The sequence below is a fragment of the Pecten maximus genome, chromosome 4 (assembly GCF_902652985.1).
Source record: "Pecten maximus chromosome 4, xPecMax1.1, whole genome shotgun sequence".
NCBI classification, from domain to species: domain Eukaryota; kingdom Metazoa; phylum Mollusca; class Bivalvia; order Pectinida; family Pectinidae; genus Pecten; species Pecten maximus.
The window spans coordinates 27,551,543-27,569,423 of record NC_047018.1 but is presented as its reverse complement, the minus strand read 5'-3'; the positions used below and the strand labels follow the sequence as shown (position 1 = coordinate 27,569,423).

Below are 17,881 nucleotides of genomic sequence, written 5' to 3'. Positions count from 1 at the left end.
CTTCCGGTTCTGTTAGTGGTATACCAATAGTGTAATACTAGTGCTGTAAAAGGTGTACTTCCGGTACTGTTAGTGGCATACCAATATCACTAGTGCCACTGTGGCATATAATATGATGTGAACTAAACCAACCAACACCTTCCGAAAAGGATAAGGCACTACTTGGACCAGGAACTGTAAACTACCCCAACAGGGCTATTTCCACATTGACTTTAGTCCGTGAGACGAAATCTAGCTATAGGAGGTGGCGCTAAGCCAGTAACTAACCAACAGAACTGTATGCTTACATGTTTACATGATGCTTACTTCCGGTTGTTTATTATTAGTCTTCGACTCTTAGTATAAATGCTGTATACTTCCGGTACTGTACTTGTTAGTAAACATACTAGCTAGTATCATTCTAGGTGCATACATGAAACTGGCTGTATAGAAATGTTCACTACCTGTAATTTTCTTGCAGTCTTCGACTATTGGTACGTTGTTTACTTCCGTCGTACGGTAATATTGTTAACTTCCTGTGGTATTGTTAGAGTGCGAAACTACTGGTAAACACATCGTGTAGTTCCGGTACTGTACGTTAAGTTGACAACTTAGAGTGCTAAACTAACAGTATATGTTTTACATTTCCAGAAATGTATCGATTAATTATGTACGTATAACTAAAAGCATATTAGGCATATGTGAACAGTGTACTTCCGGTGGTATACCAAGTAAGGCAACATTACATACAGTGTAGTGACGGTATACTTATGGGGCGCCGTTTTACTATTTATTAACAAAACTGAATATTTATAATTCGAATTTAGGATATCCATAATTTATTTCTGGATATCCATAATTCGAATTTAGGATATCTTGAAATGTTTTGAATTTAGGATATCCATAATTCGAATTTTATGGGGCGCCGTTTTACTATTTATTCCCATTTGGTGATATCACCTATTCAATCAGTGATATCACCTATTCGAATAGGTGATATCACCAATTCATTTTTCAAATAAGTGATATCACCTATTCGAATAGGTGATATCACCCATTCGAATAGATGATATCACCCATTCGAATAGGTGATATCACTTTATGAAACGAATAGGTGATATCACTCATTCGAATAGGTTATATCACCAATTGGAATAGGTGATATCACTTAAAAATATTCTTAAGTGATATCACCTATTCGAATAGGTGATATCACCCATTCAAATAGGTGATATCACTTATAAAATTCTTAAGTGATATCACCTATTCGAATTGGTGATATCACCTATACGAATAGGTGATATCACTTATGAAATTTTATAAGTGATATCACCTATTCGAATTGGTGATATCACCTATTCGAATGAGTGATATCACCTATTCGTTTCATTAAGTGATATTCGAATTGGTGATATCACCTATTCGAATTGGTGATATCACCTATTCGTTTCATTAAGTTATATCACCTACTCGAATGAGTGATATCACCTATTCGAATTGGTGATATCACCTATTCGTTTCAATAAGTGATATCACCTATTCGAATGAGTGATATCACCTATTCGAATGGGTGATATCACTTAATGAAACGAATAGGTGATATCACTTATTCGAATAGGTGATATCACTCATTCGAATAGGTGATATCACCTATTCGAATAGGTGATATCACTTAGAAAAGTTCTTAAGTGATATCACCTATTCGAATAGGTGATATCACTCATTTGAATATGTGATATCACCTATTTGAATAGGTGATATCACCAAATGGGAATAAATAGTAAAACGGCGCCCCATAGAATTTTGGATATCCTTAATTCATTTTTGGATATCCATAATTCGAATTTAGGATATCCATAATTCATTTTTGGATATCCAAAATTCGAATTATGGATATCCTAAATTCCATATATTTTTGGATATCCATAATTCGATTTTGTGATATCCAAAAATGCTCAGTGTTATCAAATTGGATTGCTCCCGGCACTACTACCGGTCAAAACCGACCCTTGTTACGAAGTTGTAGATACGCGTAATGGACCGGAAACAACGTTTACGAAATAGAATACAGCAGGGGAGTTCCAAAGGACAAACTTCCCCAGACAGTTAGGCCCTTACATACAACATTTACCAAAAGTTACTACTTAGGGTGCTCCGACAAGTCAACGGAGGAATTTGTACAAAACAGAACATGGCGACAGACATACTGCGGCACATTAGGGGGAAGATTTTGGCAGCGCAACGTTGTTTATCATGTGACGACGTTTGCTGCAACACAATATTGTCCGATCTGCATTGATTCGTATAGTGAAGTCCGAGGACTTCCGATCCTACGAAAAAACGCGCCCGCGGGAACGGGATGTAGCAGGGAGAAATCATTAGACAGTAAAATATTAATATTTCCCCGATTTATGGATATCCAAAATTTATTTCGAATTATATGGATATCCTAAATTCAAAGCATTTTAAGATATCCAAAATTCGATTTAATGATATCCATAAATGAATTTTGGATATCCATAATTCGAATTTATGATATCTGAAAATGCTTTGAATTTAGGATATCCATAATTCGAATTTTGGATATCCATAATTCATTTTTGGATATCCATAATTCGAATTTTGGATATCCAAAATTATTTAATGATATCATAAATTCGAATTTTGGATATCCAAAAATGAATTATGGATATCCAAAATTCGAATTATGGATATCCAGTTTTGTTAATAAATAGTAAAACGGCGCCCCATATATACTGGGTCATTTTTGGTATATATTTCATGTACTTCCGGTAATGTGCCAATACTATACTAATGATATTAAAGTGTACCAATGGGATATACAGTGAAGTTCCGGTAAGGAATCAGGATTATACCGCTAGACTGTTGTTAACCACCAACTACCCACTAGCCGAAGGGTTGAAGAAGGAGAATGTCACCTGGTCATATCTTCGGATCTGAGTATTACTCGGCCTCGTATTTCCGTGTGTTAATTGACTCTGACAGTGGATGATAAGATCGGCTATAATCCTCTGAATGGAAGGAATATACTAACATCTGGAAAATAAAAAAAAATGTATCAATATCTTAGTAGTATACAAAGTATACTTATATGTAGCCTACCTATGTAGGAATGGTATATTGTTTTATGGGAGCCATTGTTCTAATCAAACCGGACCAGAAGTCCATGTAATATTATACGGACAGTTAAACCAGACTTTAATGAACAAGTTTGAAGGTATGCCAGCCACACGCGTCAAGTCCTTGTAAACGACATTAAAGTTGTACAGCGGAAACCAATTACACGGCAATTTAATTAACGTCTGTCACAATCAGGCGTGGATCAAGGATTTGTCAGTCTGGGTGTCATTTTTGTTACCAACAGTGGAGTGTTAGGCACCAACGTTAGTACAAGACCTTGAGACGGTCGAATATTTTCCAAATAAGTAAAACATGAGGAAATTAAACTCTAATGTCTAATGTTATACACTACATATCAAAACTGTGCTTGACAAATGTAAAATAAAACCGTACATTGTACATTACATACACCGACACGCTGTTTCAAGGTTTCCTTTTCCTCGCCGACACGCTGTTACAAGGTTACCTTTTCTACTGTTCCTCGCCGACACGCTGTTACAAGGTTTCCTTTTCTACTGTTCCTCGCCGACACGCTGTTCAATAGTTTCCTTTTCTACCGTTCCTCGCCGACACGCTGTTACAATGTTTCCTTTCCTACCGTTCCTCGCCGACACGCTGTTCAACAGTTTCCTTTTCTACTGTTCCTCGCCGACACGCTGTTACAAGGTTTCCTTCTCTACTTTTCTCGCCGACACGCTGTTACAACGCTTCCTTTTCTACCGTTCCTCGCCGACACGCTGTTCAACAGTTTCCTTTTCTACTGTTCCTCGCCGACACGCTGTTACAATGTTTCCTTCTCTACTGTTCCTCGCCGACACGCTGTTACAACGCTTCCTTTTCTACTGTTCCTCGCCGACACACTGTTACAAGGTTTCCTTTTCTACCGTTCCTCGCCGACACGCTGTTACAAGGTTTCCTTTTCTACTGTTCCTCGCCGACACGCTGTTGCAATGTTTCCTTTTCTACTGTTCCTCACCGACACGCTGTTACAAGGTTTCCTTTTCTACTGTTCCTCGCCGACACACTGTTACAAGGTTTCCTTTTCTACCGTTCCTCGCCGACACGCTGTTACAATGTTTCCTTCTCTACTGTTCCTCGCCGACACGCTGTTCAACCGTTTCCTTTTCTACCGTTCCTCACCGACATGCTGTTACAATGTTTCCTTTTCTACTGTTCCTCGCCGACACACTGTTACAAGGTTTCCTTTTCTACCGTTCCTCGCCGACACGCTGTTACAATGTTTCCTTCTCTACTGTTCCTCGCCGACACGCTGTTCAACCGTTTCCTTTTCTACCGTTCCTCACCGACACGCTGTTACAATGTTTCCTTTTCTACCGTTCCTCGCCGACACGCTGTTACAATGTTTCCTTTTCTACTGTTCCTCGCCGACACGCTGTTCAACAGTTTCCTTTTCTACAGTTCCTCGCCGACACGCTGTTACAATGTTTTATCTTCTACCGTTCCTCGCCGACACGCTGTTACAATGTTTCCTGTTCTACTGTTCCTCGCCGACACGCTGTTACAAGGTTTCCTTCTCTACTATTCCTCGCCGACACGCTGTTACAATGTTTCCTTCTCTACTATTCCTCGCCGACACGCTGTTACAAGGTTCCTTTTCTACTGTTCCTCATCCACACAATTAATGCATTTTGAATCTCGGAAGCATGAGTAAGGCTGTATTCAAACCATTCAGATAAAAATGCGATCTTCATTACAAAGTTGACAGAGTTATTTCCCTTTATACACTATCTCGTCTGTCAATACACCCAATTTATAGGCAATCCTAATTTTCTCGGAACTGGGTCGTTTCTAGAGGCCGATGGTGTTCCCAACCTTGAGCTGTCCTTTTTCCCGCCACCAAGGTGGGTTGTCCACATGACCTGACTGGTCAGTCAAGGTTGAATGCTGTTTCCACACCGAAGCCAAGGTTCGCAATGCTGTGTCCACACATTAGTCAAAGTTCTCAGATACTGTGCCCACATAGTAGTCGATGTTCTTAGATACTGTGTTCATACAATAGTTGGGGCTCTTAGATGCTATGTAGACACAGCGGTCAAGATTCTGAGATGCCCTGATGCAGGTACCACCCCCCCCCCCCCCCCCCCCCCCCCCCACTACAAGGAGACTAGCCTCAAACGGACTCTGCCTATTGATAAGGTAATAAAAAAACGCGCCTAATGTTAAATTAATGTAGTGGTAACACGATGTGTGCAAATGATGGGTTGTTGAATCTCACAGATATATAGGTACACGCTTGATAAATCCATTCGCACTCACTCAAAGGTAGTAGGGATGTCGATAGATATGTATATCTTTGTCGTCTATTTGAGACGAAAATAAGCGCAGAGGTATTCTACCCATAGTTCAATGAATTCATCATTAAACACCACTAACTGAATGTTTGTTTTTGTTGTTTTTTGTTGTTTTTGTTTTGTCTTTTTTTTTATGACATAATGAACGGAAATTAAAACAGGAATCCGTATTTATATCAAAACTGTCAGTTACACCCAAGTCCCAAGAAAAAACTACACCCCAGTGTTAGAAATCGTCCGTGCGCCCACGTGTGTCGGCCCAACACACAACCCCACCCGTAACAATTATGTATATATGCTAGATATTCGCCTCGTCTGCCAATACAATCCAATATTATGACACTACAGAAATTTTAGTACATAGAAAGCGGGATTAATTAAATTTAAATCACTGCCTCCGCTAGGGATCGAACCCAGCACCTCAGGATTGCTTGTCTTAAGCTCAACCGATCGAGCTAAAGAGAAGATCTCTCTAATCAGGCGGTACATCAGTACTTACTAGTATTTTACCATGGTACATGATATAAAACCGTGGGCTAGGAATGCTAAGTCCCTGCTATAATACTGGGTATTCATGCCTAACAGACGAGGTGAACACCTGTGGTATATTTGCATTTTCTGTGAAACCTCTACAATGGTGACCTGTTTTCTTTCTTTGATTAATGTACCAACAGTTATTTTCTTCTTTACTGACTCCATGAAACGGTAAAACTAATACTAATATGAAGATTTTCAAGTCGGCCTTGGGACACGAGAATATGTTTTATAAACTCAATCGGCAATCCTTGAATCGAGTGCACCCATCATCATCATTGATAAAAAAAAAATGTTAGAAATAAATTAAGGCACAGGAAAAACAATTTAAAATGAATGCCATCCAAATAATAGCTACATAATAACACGAGATAGTTAAGTAGTTTTAACTGTAACCTTCAGGAAAATGTAATGTATAACCAACTAATCCATGCAGAGTTGATACGAGTGCTCAGAATTTTTTTTTCGGAGATTTTAATTAAAAATGCAAACTATGCGTGTGCACTAGACTGACGTGGAAGAACATGCTGCATTTATGCATGGTGTGTTTTAAGTTCCGATCATCAAGGGAATCTATACACATGTATATTTACATTAAATTATCAAAAGTCTAACGATAACTTCAGCTAGGATCGAGGTACTATCGATACGACCGTAGAAGCCGGTGTCATTAAATGTAAGCACGCCTTTATTGTATAATGTCGGTCATTAAATGTAAGCACGCCTTTATTGTATAATGTCGGTCATTAAATGTAAGCACGCCTTTGTTGTATAATGTCGGTCATTAAATGACGAAATGAAATAAGAAATATATGAGAGGTTTCGATATTCTGTATGTTCGATTCATTCCGGTTTGTGGATTCTTGTCAAAGATATATATATATAGCTTAGAAACACAAATGACGAAGGAAGACAACTTTTTGACTCGTGCCCTGACCGGGCCTCGAACTCACGATATATATATATAGTTGAGCTATTTATAAACAGCACAGTCACTAATGTATATTTCGTAATTCAGCAGATATTCGCAATAACATGTGATTTCGTTTTTTTCCTCCGCTAGATCTAAAACTTATTAATTTTGTCATTTTCCCTTTGAAATTATACGTACGTGAGAATATTAACAAGCATTTTCCCCCCAAAAGTAGATTTAGCTTCATCACTTGACTTTCGCGCGTTTCGTCAATAGGGTTCTTTATAAAAGATGTAGGCCCTATTTATGACTATTTATATATTTGTCGAAGCTCTTTCGAGCTTGTGTTACTTTGGTGTGTATATTCGACGTAAAATAAAGTAATTGTATCTTGTATGACGCCGTGTAAATATCAAATGATATGCAGCTTTTTAACTAAAATGGCACGGAAACAGTTATAGTTTATGGATCGGCGATAATACGTCTTTTTGACAACGTAATGCCAAATAAGCTATCATTTGTGTATCAATTGAATTGTTACAATACGCACAATGAAGAAGTTTAACCCATAATTTATCTGTAGTGTCCATATTCTGGAGCGTCAATCCCAAAAAGTGAGAGTTCAGAAATCTCTGTGGGAGAGTTGGCCATTAAATTATACTTAGTTCGTGTGTCTACAAGTGCATCATGCCATGTTTATCTATAATTATTGTGATATACATTCATCAAATTGTAATTTTCACTTTATCGTGTAACGAAGTATAGAAAACGATGTACGGCCATGGATAAATATACCAGGGTCTATTTCCCCCGTTACATCGGTGATATGCTAATTAGTACAAAAAATAGTTCCAAATTATTCCTATTTAAACAAGTATAATTACTTAATCTCAGTGAATTTTAGCTTTTATTTCATTATCAAGTATAATTTCGTCCATTGGTTTCAAATATATGAATGAAACATATATGTATGAGATCATCACTATTTATGTAAACACAGCAGACTGTGCGCACGTGTTGTTGACGAATGTTCCGTTTAAACCGGAAGTTGATGTTTCGTGACAAGGGAAACAACAGCTCGGGGTTACAAAATAGGACGCACTGTCTGTTACGCAAGAACTGCAGACACCAAGTTGTAATTTTTTGTGTATTTGGAATGGAGAGTTCGATTGCAGTTGTTTGACGGCTTGGCACACTCTAAGGTAAGTTTAAGTTAATACCTGTTTACCAATTGCAATATTCAACAGTGGACCTATCATAATGCATAGTAGATTCTAGAGTTGGCCTGTCAAACGACACTAGACCTACCGGTACTCAGCAGGCCGATAGGCAGTTAGGTACATATGTACCCGTGACAAATGTAGATATCAACCCAGTTAGTGGACACAAATTAATTGAAACAGGTTACATCATCCGGTACAGTTATCAATAGTTTTATTTAAAAATCAAATTATCAATAAACATGAAAACAAGTATTTTCCAATGTTCATTACATCTATAGGCCTATATTTATTAAATTTTCAAAATTGTAAACAGTTCATTCATTGATGATATGTAGCTATATAAAGTTAGTCAAAATACTTGATATATAGATAGGTTTTTCTTACTGATTGTAGACATAAATGTCATAATTCCAAAAAAAGGGACATTTAGACACTTTCCTTTCAAGTGTCACATCCTGTAAAACTTTCAAAAAGAAAAATATTAGTATTTATTCCAAGCTTTAATGATGACTCTGACCCTCTGGGGCCAGAGGGCCGCGACCCAATAGAGGAAATGAGGTAAATCCTTTCAATCCCTAAACTAGTCCTAAATGGATTTTGATGAAAAATTGAAGCATTATAATGGGCTAAAGAGATCTAATGTTGTATAAATGGAGGGTATGGGTCCCTTAATAGGGGAAATGTTGCAAAACAGAAAAAACGCAACTTTAAACCATAGATGGAAGATGCAGCAAAAAGGTAGAAAAATAATTGAAATGTAGCTTAAAATATTTTTGCCATGATTAGTGAAATATCCAGGTGAGCGATGCAGGCCCTCGAGTTCTCATGTTTTAACTAAAAGCTTATAATGGTGGCACACCGACTGTTCACTCATTTGTTATGTTCAATTGGTTATGTCTCAATTGATCCATATACTAGTTCTGCACTATATTAAATTTGTCCTATTAAATTCTGGTGGAACTGGACCGGGTCAACCATCAGTGACCAGGTAGCTCAATTGGTAGAACATGCGGCTAGTGTTCGAAGGTTCCAGGTTCGAAGACCGGTCTTGCTGTGCATTTTTTCACTCCTCTTACTAAATCACGCTATGAAACATCCCTACTTAATATCATGTAATATGGCTAAAATAGTATACCCTGTATAACTGTTGCCAGAGTTCAACAGCCACGTATACGTATGAAAAAATGGATATTAAAACCCAGCACTCTATTGTTCTGTAATGGAGGCATTGGAGTGCAGGATTGAGGATTGAAAGAGCTGCATTTAGTGGGGAATCCAAGTTAACAAATTCAACAAGCATTTTAGTTTCACTAGTTTCCAAACTGACTCTTATATCTACTATAGGTAGATTGGTCTACTCCAGAACTGACTGTCACTGAAATGAAGCTCAGAATTTATAGGAAAATTATTGTTGGCCACAGACAGGAAAGTTTTAGCATAATAGACATGTTTCATAATCATACAGTATATTGGTATTGAGTAATATTTACAATTGCTCCTGTTTTTGGATTGATAACCAAATTGTAAGCAACTCTGTCTATTTAAGGATTAACCTTTCATTTGTTCAGTTTATGAGATCATAAATCCAATGGAACACGAAGTAAGTGTGTGTAAACATGAAGTGTTTAGTGCTCCATTGTATTTAATTTATGATATCATAAACTAAACAGAATGAAAGGTTAATCCTGTATTGAAATAAATCTTGTCTTGCAGAACAATAAAAGCATTAATTTCCTTCGTGTCAATTTTATATGATATTGCAGGTGTGCAGGTATACCGGTATATGTTTTCTGCATGCTAATTTAATTTTATCATCTATGGCATTTTATCTTTAATTTGAATATGTCATAAATTTTGCAGGATGCTGAAAAAATATTATTTAGAGTGGAAATTATAATATTAGATATAATCTTAGGTATTAAAATCAAAATGACAATAATTAATGAACTCTTTATTATAATTCATATAATGTTTGTGTTGAAATGAATTTTACAGATTTCCATGAGATTTTGGAATACACAGTTATGGATCCAATCTAATTTGAAATATAGCTATAAGATCCTTATTCTCATTCTGTTACACGTTGTTAGATGTTCATGTAACGGAGTTAAAGTGAGGATCTACATTTTAATTAGATTGTTATATATATAATGTCAGTATTATGGATCCTATATATATACCAGTTACTAGAAATATATAAATGATGGTCACTCAGAATGAGTTCTAAGCTATATAGTTATTGATAAAAAATTCAACTACATTTATATTTAAAAAAAGAGATGAAATCATTTGATAAATCCAATGATTAATTATGTGCAGAATAAGTGAGAGATAGGACATTGCATCCTCTGCCTTAGACTGGCCACCAGTTCTTAAGTTTTTTGTTAAGAATTGCTTTGCTAAATTATAATACTTTTTAATATTCTAGAGACAGGGGCAAGTCTATCGGTGCCCTTAAATGTCTAAATTAATGTAGCCCTAGTTTCCTCTTGCTCTGACACCAGACCCGAAGATTCTTACAGCTAGCTGTCTGCCAGTGTTAATGTCTCAAGTCTGGTGTCAGGGCCAGAGGAAACTCGGGCTATAATGAATACCAGATTGATTATCATGTCAAGTTTTCACTGTAATGTATATATGTGAGTGGACTTATAAATATGATAAACCCCAAGTAAGTACCAGGTATTGAGATTTTTTCGGCATAGCCGTCTAATTTTGTTTTGGCCCCGGATATGACGCGACAGGTGGCGTTCCTGGTCAAGATGAAGTATTTGATTGGTCAATTCAATGTAGCGGTCAATGCAAAATGCAGATATGCAGTTAAAAACGAAACAAAGTTAAGGGTCATCTATATAAAATATCAATGTTTTGACTGGATTTGCTGTTTAGATGCCCCTTAAGATTGAATGCAAGCTAAATAAGTGGATGTATCTTTTCAAATGACACATTAATAAAATCATGATTCAAATGCAGTCTTATTATCACCAAAAATGATTCAAACTGATCTAATTTTGTTATCCGTGCTGAAACGCATTAGTTCGTTGATTTATTTCACCAGCAGTATTACATTATAACCACCAGCATTAAAACTATGCCGTTTATCTTTTTTAAAGATATTTCTTGTTTATTTATACATTTATCATTACAATATAAAAAAATACTTATTTGCATATGTATGCATCAATATAAATTAGGATTTATCACAATTCTTTGCTGAACATGATCATGAATAATAATGCAAAATGTTTTGACTATTAGTTCTACATGAACTAATAAAATAAGTAATTAATGATTTTATCTGTAGTAGATGATACATCCATGCACCAGTAAAACTGTAAATGATTAATTCTAGATTCATATTTGTACCTGTGAGGACCGTTAATAATTAATTCTATCTACATATTTGTACCTGTGAGGACCTTTTATAATCAATTCTATCTACATATTTGTACCTGAAATGATTTTTCGTGCCATGTTAAATAAAACCTTTGCATACATTTTTTTTGTGATTTGTGTTATGTTGTAATAGGTAGTTATATAACTATAGAATATTTAAATAAAAAGCCACGTGATCAAACAATATTAAAAGGCAAATGTAATGTGGTAGAACATCCTGCTAGGTGTGCCACTGACGACAGCAGGTGTCCTCAAACAAGGCCTAGGGACTGTTATGGTAGGTCACAATTCAGAACATGTAGTTAGTTATATTGTTCACAGATTATTGACAATGTATCACCTGTAGGAGCCTGCTCACCATGCTTCAGTTCTCTCGAGCTCTTACAAAATATTAATAGAAGATTGGCATAATGTAATAATGTACATATATGTGTGATTATGTATGTGTCTACCTTGTGTAAGAAACATTATTTAAAAGTGACATTATACAAATGATTAAACTGTAATGTTGATTTAAAGAAGAAATTACATTTCACATGAGGTTTTTGCAGTGAACATTGCACTATGATGCAGTTTATAATTAGTTGGGAAGACATTATGCAAGATGTAAAACATCTTCTTACGTCAATTATAGTTTTTATATACATAATTATACAAAAAATAATGTATGTATACATATATACATGTATATATAATTCTTACTATGATATTCAGCAGAACTGGTCCGGGTCATGATCATGGGTGATTCGCGACCAGGTAGTTCAACAGGTAGATCATCTGATTAGTGTCTCTATGCGTGGCCTATAGCTAGAGGTCCCATTTTCCCACTCCTCTTACATCCAATGTATATATTAATTATACTGTGTGTATTTTAATAGTAAGAATCGATATTAAATCAGTGTAAAAAAGACTAAAAAGGTTCAGCTGCTGACTATGGTAATATGATATACAAAACTGTATAGTGTCTGGATTAGAGAGCTCGAGGGTATCTGTAAATCTGAAATACAAAACTGTATATAGTGTCTAGATTAGAGAGGGTATCTGTAAATCTGATATACAAAACTGTATATAGTGTCTAGATTAGAGAGGGTATCTGTAAATCTGATATACAAAACTGTATATAGTGTCTGGATTAGAGAGGGTATCTGTAAATCTGATATACAAAACTGTATATAGTGTCTAGATTAGAGAGGGTATCTGTAAATCTGATATACAAAACTGTATATAGTGTCTAGATTAGAGAGGGTATCTGTAAATCTGATATACAAAACTGTATATAGTGTCTAGATTAGAGAGGGTATCTGTAAATCTGATATACAAAACTGTATATAGTGTCTGGATTAGAAAGGGGATCTGTAAATCTGATATACAAAACTGTATATAGTGTCTGGATTAGAGAGGGTATCTGTAAATCTGATATACAAAACTGTATATAGTGTCTGGATTAGAGAGGGTATCTGTAAATCTGATATACAAAACTGTATATAGTGTCTAGATTAGAGAGGGTATCTGTAAATCTGATACACAAAACTGTATATGGTGTCTAGATTAGAGAGGGTATCTGTAAATCTGATATACAAAACTGTATATAGTGTCTAGATTAGAGAGGGTATCTTAAATCTGATATACAAAACTGTATATAGTGTCTAGATTAGAGAGGGTATTTGTAAATCTGATATACAAAACTGTATATAGTGTCTAGATTAGAGAGGGTATATGTAAATCTGATATACAAAACTGTATATAGTGTCTGGATAAGAGAGGGTATCTATAAATCTGATATACAAAACTGTATATAGTGTCTGGATTAGAGAGGGTATCTGTAAATCTGATATACAAAACTGTATATAGTGTCTAGATTAGAGAGGGTATCTGTAAATCTGATATACAAAACTGTATATAGTGTCTAGATTAGAGAGGGTATCTGTAAATCTGATATACAAAACTGTATATAGTGTCTAGATTAGAGAGGGTATCTGTAAATATGATATACAAAACTGTATATAGTGTCTGGATTAGAGAGGGTATCTGTAAATCTGATATACAAAACTGTATATAGTGTCTAGATTAGAGAGGGTATCTGTAAATCTGATATACAAAACTGTATATAGTGTCTGGATTAGAGAGGGTATCTGTAAATCTGATATACAAAACTGTATAGTGTCTAGATTAGAGAGGGTATCTGTAAATCTGATATACAAAACTGTATATAGTGTCTAGATTAGAGGGGTATCTGTAAATCTGATATACAAAACTGTATAGTGTCTAGATTTGAGAGGGTATCTGTAAATCTGATATACAAAACTGTATATAGTGTCTAGATTAGAGAGGGTATCTGTAAATCTGATATACAAAACTGTATAGTGTCTAGATTTGAGAGGGTATCTGTAAATCTGATATACAAAACTGTATATAGTGTCTAGATTAGAGAGGGTATCTGTAAATCTGATATACAAAACTGTATATAGTGTCTAGATTAGAGAGGGTATCTGTAAATCTGATATACAAAACTGTATATAGTGTCTAGATTTGAGAGGGTATCTGTAAATCTGATATACAAAACTGTATATAGTGTCTAGATTAGAGAGGGTATCTGTAAATCTGATATACAAAACTGTATATAGTGTCTAGATTAGAGAGGGTATCTGTAAATCTGATATACAAAACTGTATATAGTGTCTAGATTAGAGAGGGTATCTGTAAATCTGATATACAAAACTGTATATAGTGTCTGGATTAGAGAGGGTATCTGTAAATCTGATATACAAAACTGTATATAGTGTCTGGATTAGAGAGGGTATCTGTAAATCTGATATACAAAACTGTATAGTGTCTAGATTAGAGAGGGTATCTGTAAATCTGATATACAAAACTGTATATAGTGTCTAGATTAGAGAGGGTATCTGTAAATCTGATATACAAAACTGTATATAGTGTCTAGATTAGAGAGGGTATCTGTAAATCTGATATACAAAACTGTATATAGTGTCTAGATTAGAGAGGGTATCTGTAAATCTGATATACAAAACTGTATATAGTGTCTAGATTAGAGAGGGTATCTGTAAATCTGATATACAAAACTGTATATAGTGTCTAGATTAGAGAGGGTATCTGTAAATCTGATATACAAAACTGTATATAGTGTCTAGATTAGAGGGGTATCTGTAAATCTGATATACAAAACTGTATATAGTGTCTGGATTAGAGAGGGTATCTGTAAATCTGATATACAAAACTGTATATAGTGTCTAGATTAGAGAGGGTATCTGTAAATCTGATATACAAAACTGTATATAGTGTCTAGATTTGAGAGGGTATCTGTAAATCTGATATACAAAACTGTATATAGTGTCTAGATTAGAGAGGGTATCTGTAAATCTGATATACAAAACTGTATATAGTGTCTAGATTAGAGAGGGTATCTGTAAATCTGATATACAAAACTGTATATAGTGTCTAGATTAGAGAGGGTATCTGTAAATCTGATATACAAAACTGTATATAGTGTCTAGATTAGAGAGGGTATCTGTAAATCTGATATACAAAACTGTATATAGTGTCTAGATTAGAGAGGGTATCTGTAAATCTGATATACAAAACTGTATATAGTGTCTAGATTTGAGAGGGTATCTGTAAATCTGATATACAAAACTGTATATAGTGTCTAGATTTGAGAGGGTATCTGTAAATCTGATATACAAAACTGTATATAGTGTCTAGATTTGAGAGGGTATCTGTAAATCTGATATACAAAACTGTATATAGTGTCTAGATTAGAGAGGGTATCTGTAAATCTGATATACAAAACTGTATATAGTGTCTAGATTAGAGGGGTATCTGTAAATCTATAGTTACCACTAATTATGATATACAGCATAAAAAACTGTTTATTGATAACAATGTAGACTACGGTGAAACCAGCTGGGGGTACCTGATAACACAGGCTATAAATTTATGTAATTAATTGATGGATATTGGCAATATCAGACTGACTATATCTTGTTCAAGTTAATTAACATACATGGTAGCCTGAAGGATAGTAAAGTTTACATATACAATTAAAGTGATCAGTGATGTTTTAATTGTGAATTAATTGTAATACATTTGTATATATAGAATTTAGTGATAAGTCAACTCATCTATATATATTAATGATTTGTTACATTCCTCACATCAAGGTGAAGTAAGTTTTCTGGAATTAATTCAGCTATCTGTTTGAAGGAAAAGTCACAAGAAGTTGTTCTAAAATTGTCTGATCATCTGATGTAATGGTCACAAAAAGTTGTTCTAAAGTCTGACAGAACAGTAAAAGAAGAATTGTTCTAAACTTGTCTGAAGGAACAGTAAAAAAATAGTTGTTTTAAACTTGTCTGAAGGAACAGTAAAAAAATAGTTGTTTTAAACTTGTCTGAAGGAACAGTAAAAAAATAGTTGTTTTAAACTTGTCTGAAGGAACAGTAAAAAAGAGTTTTTCAAAACATGTCTAAAGGAACAGTAAAAAAGAGTTGTTTTAAACATGTCTGAAGGAACGGTAAAAAAGAGTTACTTGTGATCGATTCCACATTTAGGGTACATTTTATCTGAATCAACTACATGTACATAGAATATCTCCAATTTTTAGCTCACCTGGCCCGAAGGGCCGGTGAGCTTATGCCATGGTGCAGCGTCCGTCGTCCGTCAACTTTTTCTTTAAATTGCTACTAGTCCTAAAGTATTGAAGGGATTTTCACAAAATTTGGTCAGGAACATCCTTGGGGGAAGGGGAACAGAGTTTGTATACATTTTTACTCTGAACCCCCAGGGGCCTGAGGGGCGGGGCCAAATAGGGGAAATAGGGTTAATTCTTTAAATCGCTACTAGTCATAAAGTTATGAATGAATTTGAACCAAATTTGGTCAGGAACATCCTTGGCAGAAGGTGAACAGAGTTTGTATAAATTTTTACTCTGAACCCCCAGGGACCTGAGGGGCGGGGCCAAATAGGGGAAATAGGGTTACTCCTTTAAATCGCTACTAGTCATAAAGTTATGAATGAATTTGAACCAAATTTGGTCAGTAACATCCTTGGCAGAAGGTGAACAGAGTTTGTATAAATTTTTACTCTGAACCCCTAGGGGCCTGAGGGGTGGGGCCAAATAGGGGAAATAGGGTTACTCCTTTAAATCGCTACTAGTCATAAAGTTATGAATGAATTTGAACCAAATTTGGTCAGGAACATCCTTGGCAGAAGGTGAACAGAGTTTGTATAAATTTTTACTCTGAACCCCCAGGGGCCTGAGGGGCGGGGCCAAATAGGGGAAATAGGGTTAATCCTTTAAATCGCTACTAGTCATAAAGTTATGAATGAATTTGAACCAAATTTGGTCAGGAACATTCTTGGCAGAAGGGGAACAGAGTTTGTATAAATTTTTACTCTGAACCCCCAGGGGCCTGAGGGGCGGGGCCAAATAGGGGAAATAGGGTTACTCCTTTAAATCGCTACTAGTCATAAAGTTATGAATGAATTTGAACCAAATTTGGTCAGGAACATCCTTGGCAGAAGGTGAACAGAGTTTGTATAAATTTTTACTCTGAACCCCCAGGGGCCTGAGGGGCGGGGCCAAATAGGGGAAATAGGGTTACTCCTTTAAATCGCTACTAGTCATAAAGTTATGAATGAATTTGAACCAAATTTGGTCAGTAACATCCTTGGCAGAAAGGAAACAGAGTTTGTATACATTTTTACTCTGAACCCCCGGGGGCCTGAGGGGCGGGGCCAAATAGGGGAAATAGGGTTACTCCTTTAAATCGCTACTAGTCATAAAGTTGTTAATGAATTTGAACCAAATTTGGTCAGGAACATCCTTGGGGGAAGAGGAACAGAGTTTGTTTAAATCTTTATTCTCAACCCCCAGGGGCCTGAGGGGCGGGGCCAAATAGGGGAAATAGGGTTACTCCTTTAAATCGCTACTAGTCCTAAAGTATTGAATAGCTTTTCACCAAATTTGGTCAGGAACATCCTTGAGGGGAGGGGGAACAGAGTTTATATGAATTTTTACTCTGTACCCCTAGGGGCCTAAGGGGCGGGGCCAAGTAGGGGAAATAGAGATTAGTCTTTTAATTGCTACTAGTCATATAGTTTTAAATGGATTTTAACCAAATATGGTCAGGAATATTCATTGGAGAAGGGGAACCGAGTTGGTATAAATTTTTACTCTGAATCCCCAGGGGACTGAGGAGTGGGGTCCGATAGGGAAAATAGGGGTTAATCCTTTAAATCGCTATTAATTATTAAGTTACGAATGGATTTTAACTAAATTTGGTCAGGAACATCCAGAGAGGAAGGGGGGAAAGAGTTTGTATAAATATTGAGGGGCCTGAGGGGCGGGGCCAAATAGGGGAAATAGA

General features: G+C 35.8%; 1 protein-coding gene across 2 annotated transcripts in view; it reads left to right on the top strand.

The window, feature by feature from the left end:
• The first annotated feature begins 7,950 nt into the window (after nucleotides 1-7,950).
• Nucleotides 7,951-17,881, top strand: part of LOC117325687 (ATP-binding cassette sub-family A member 7-like) — a 53,307-nt gene continuing 43,376 nt past the window's right edge. For both annotated transcript variants that reach the window (XM_033882105.1, XM_033882104.1), the window contains exon 1: nucleotides 7,951-8,081. The gene's annotated coding sequence lies outside the window, so the exon portion shown is untranslated. The remainder of the gene's footprint in view (nucleotides 8,082-17,881) is intronic.